The sequence below is a fragment of the Ornithodoros turicata genome, chromosome 3 (genome assembly GCF_037126465.1).
Source record: "Ornithodoros turicata isolate Travis chromosome 3, ASM3712646v1, whole genome shotgun sequence".
NCBI lineage: Eukaryota > Metazoa > Arthropoda > Arachnida > Ixodida > Argasidae > Ornithodoros > Ornithodoros turicata.
In genome coordinates, this window is record NC_088203.1 from 51641480 (window position 1) to 51645721 (window position 4242).

The 4242-nt window shown below is 45.2% G+C and overlaps 1 long non-coding RNA gene across 3 annotated transcripts; it reads right to left on the reverse strand.

Annotated features, from left to right (window-relative positions):
- Window positions 1-1151: 1151 nt before the first annotated feature.
- On the reverse strand, window positions 1152-3625 carry LOC135388465 (uncharacterized). Of its 3 annotated transcripts, none has more exons than XR_010421393.1 (4): window positions 2962-3625; window positions 2819-2882; window positions 2278-2742; window positions 1152-1476 (listed from the first exon to the last, which is right to left on the reverse strand). It is a non-coding gene; the product is annotated as an uncharacterized LOC135388465 (long non-coding RNA). The 3 variants fall into 3 exon arrangements; XR_010421392.1 differs by having other exon boundaries at window positions 1152-1282; window positions 1391-2742; XR_010421391.1 differs by having other exon boundaries at window positions 1152-2742.
- Window positions 3626-4242: the final 617 nt, after the last annotated feature.

Genomic DNA, 4242 nt, shown 5'->3' on the forward strand with positions numbered 1-4242 from the left:
AGAGCTGACAGGAGACTTGCAGAGTAGAGAATTTTTTTATTTATACTTTCCAAAGAACATGTAAAAAAACAATGTGCTGTACCAACTGTATTCAAAGAAATACAAATATACATTGTTTTAGCTATGTGCATATGACTGATGACACACAATGGGCGTCAAGGGTGAGAACACAAGAATACTACCACTGCAGGCACTGTCCTGAAATTCTAAGTCACCATTTGTCAGAAAGCAATGACCATGCACAGCCTAAGGATCATATTGAGCTTCTTCCATTATTCTTTTTATTGACAGCATGTTGGCTGCCATCCAGTCCATGAAAGTGACCCTTATCGTTGAAAGAACGGTTCAACAGCAAGCGAGCTGGTGATAGTGTCCATGATGGCGAGATCTGAAGAGGAGATACAAGAAGGGACATAAACACGCTATGTTGAGACATTGTGTATGTCCCTTCCTATCCCTCGTCTCAGGGTTTTTCGCTATGGACCTTCATGATGTTTCCTTTGGCAAACTTTACATATTTTTATGTAGAATTGTGGAGGTACAGCCAGGCGCTGTTAGCAAATCACACAGTACTTTTCTTGAATCAAGAATCCATAGAAGGTACACAGTCATCTTCAGCATTGCACACATCTATGGGACATGTTAATCACTTTGGAATGTCACAGACATGTCATGGAGGCCGGCACATGGTTAGTGGTGCTGAAGAGACAACTATTTGTCATAGTTTAAGCATAAAAAGCAGTTTTGTCACCTGCATGTTGAGACAGATGTATCTCTACATACTTTGCCATGACACAAATATATGAAGCAACAAATGTACCCTCTACTTTATTATGGTTATTAGTCAACACTGCCAAGAATGTGCCCAAGCAGCACAAAGGACCGGGGCGAAGCCGGTCCAGCATCGGGAAAGAATCCTACAAAGTCGGGGGCATGCCACCAGCCGATACCGGTCCTTCCTCCAGTTTGCAACACCGGGATGATTAAGGACCGACATCGGCAGCAAGTATTCGGTCCCAGCAGGTCCCCGGCGGATCCCCGATAATGCTGGCAGGGGCTCCCCCCATGCATATTTACCCCCCCCCATGCATATTTTGGCATTAATATGCTTATTTTTAATAATTACAATAATTTTGAGTGTAAACAGTGTGTGTAGAGCCCAACATTTTATTTTCGGAGAGGAAATAGACTGACACAACACTTGGAGCACCTCAATAGACTAAACGACGAGTGGTGTACACTAAGCAGTCTGCCTGCATCATCCAATGCATGCCAATTGTGTCTGAAATGAAAAACAAAAAAAGAGGGGTATACAGAAATATGCAGCATGTCCGCATAACTACTGTCATTGCCAATGTAGCCTGAAAAGAAAAGGGTGGAAATGGTCTACCGTAATATCCAGCCTGCCTGCGTAACCACTGGCCCTTCAATGGTGTCTCAAAAGGGGGGGGGAACGTACACAGTAAGAGGTGGTCTCTGAAAGGAAACAAAAAAGGTATGCAGTAGTAGGCAGTCTGCCTAACCACTTGCACTTCGGCAATGGCCCTGGAAGAAATGAACGGCTTGTAGCATTAATATTAGACGTAACGGTAAAATTGCTGCATGGTGGGAAATGGTATACAGTAATATGCAGCCTGCCTGCGTAACCACTCGCACGTCAACAGTGTCTCAAAAGAAAGAAAAAGTATACAGCAAGAGGCGGTCTGCCTGTCCAAGTGGTGGTGCCTCAAAGAAAACGAAGTTATGCAGTAATAGGCAGTCTGCCTATCTGCTCACGCTTCAGTACTGCCCAGACACAAAAATGAATGGCATGTAACATTAGACGTAACGAAACAATTGCTGCACTTCAGCACAAAATAGTATGTGCACGGTACGTGGAATGAGCTTTATCAAAAATGGTAAAATGCACAGCGTAGGGATTACGAAACTCAAGAGTTACCAAGAGAAAATTTAAATTATGAAAAAATGACAAAGCCAACGACTGGGAGAAATGCAAGTCCAGGAAAGAGAAAATAGTTCACATCCAGCGCCTTTGGTGCAAATGACTAGCAATTACTACAACGAAAACTGTAAAAAATGACAGCTGACCGGGACTAGAGCTGACAGTCAATGGTGTGCGCATATTCAGCGTTCCTTCACAAAAACGTCAATAAGCAAAAAAAAAACATGGTCAAGGAGAAGCATCCCTATTGAAAAAAAAAGCGACATCAGGTCTGATGTTAACATCACAGCTGCTCTGATGATGTTAACATCAGAGCTGCGCTGGCTGATGCTCACATCAGAGCTGTCTTGATGCTGATGTTGACATGAGAGCTGCATTGATGCTGGTTATGGCAATCTTGAAAATGCTGCAGTCTTGGTTTACTGAAATGTTCTGCAAAGAAAGCCCCTCATGCCTGCGGTATATGAGTACCGACAAGAACCCTCACGAAACAGGAGATAGCAGCAACGAATCACTTCACCAGAACAATTCACCACTCCGGAGTACGTACCTTTTAACGCATATCCATTTATCATCAACATACCTAAGCGTTGAACTCACGGGGGCACAAAAACTGGTAATGATCGAACGGTGAACAACAGCGCAAAAGAGCACACCTAGGTCCTCATTTCCGGTCCAACTTGTCCTTCTTCCGAAAAAGCACTTCTAAGCGTTGTCATGGCCAGCAAGAGTCCCCACTGCATTTGAACACGGTGCTTGAGTTTCTCTTGCTGAAGGCCGCTGCGTCATACACGCTGAACCTGCAAGAAATATCGTTCCAGAAAATACGATGGCAGGACACCTATATGTAGAGCAGTGTAGAGACATATGACATACCGTCTGCACAAAGTACACAGTCGACTTCACTTGGCGTTCTATCTCCCTGTCGTTGCGCAGATCCCTGCAAATAGAGTAAAACGAACAATGAGAATGCATGGCGCAGTCGAACATATTACTTCAGAGTTATATTAATTACACACCTGAAACGGCAATAATCCTGAAGGCGAAGAACGATTTGGCTTCACATGCAAGGTAGCGTCTTCACTCTTTGACATGTCAAACGAGACCGACTGGTTTGCTCGCGGTTAGAAGAAACGCTTCCACTTACAGACAGTTGCAATATCAGACGGGTTGCAAGAACGACAGCACCAGGTGAGAACAACAATACAAAGCCTCTAAAACGCTTTAGACTTGCTGGAACGCTCGCAATTACGCGAACTACACGCGGCGACGAGAAACGACCGTTACAGCAGCCAAAGCGAAGCCAACAAGAACAGCGCATGCGCGACAGGCAGCGCGCAGCGCTGGCTGGTGGCATGGAAGACAAGCGACGACGCGCGAGCGAGCGCGGGTGAGCCTGTGTTGAAATGGGCATGGAGCCAACATCTCCGCGCAATGGCTTGGCGGACGAAATATGACGACGGGTAGAATCGTACTACCTCTTGAGATTGTGGCCGTTCCAGGATCTTTCAGAAATGCTGCTGTTTTCATAAGAATCCCTGAATGTTGTGTTTGAAGCAAAATTGCAACATGAGATTGGCCAAAGCTAAGGTATTAGTTAGTTATGATTGTGAACAGATCGGCAGTGCAACCTGACAGTGAGAGATCAATAGAATCAAAAACAACAAAACACTCACTGTTTTGCCGACCCTCTCTCTAGTGTTCTTTCTTTCTTTCTTTTTTTTTGTTTGTTATAATGAAGGAAAGCAAGGTTAAATGCTACATTTTTCTTGACTGTGTGCGATGGTGTACATCGCAGGTTCCTCATGTGCCATGAATCTACTTAAAAGCTGCTGATGGTGGCAGGGATTCACATTTATAACAGTGACCAGAATGCGGCAGGAGTACTTTTGAGGCACTCTGGCCACGTTGACCACAAAACGGCGTTCCATACTCCCTCCGAACCAAACTTTGCAAAACTTGTTGCTCAGAAACATTAAGAACACACACGCCGGCCATTTGCACCCAGCAATGACAACCAAAACAAAGATGATGGCGATGGCAGTCGCGGTAGCCCAAATGCAGGGAGCTCCAGCGTAGTCTTTGCGGGTTTCGGTGCAGCGGTTTTCGTCCGATCAGTTCGACTTGCTAAAGCTCTCTTCGTTTCGTTTCACGTGAGTTTTTCGATTCGGGAGATTCGGTCGTTTCGTTCGGGCGTGGCCGACTCTTCCCGAGTATCTTGTACTTGCGTGCTTTGCAGTGAGGCTCCATTAATACTTCTGTTCAGGGTGCTGCGTGTGCATGTTTTCCGTCATACAACA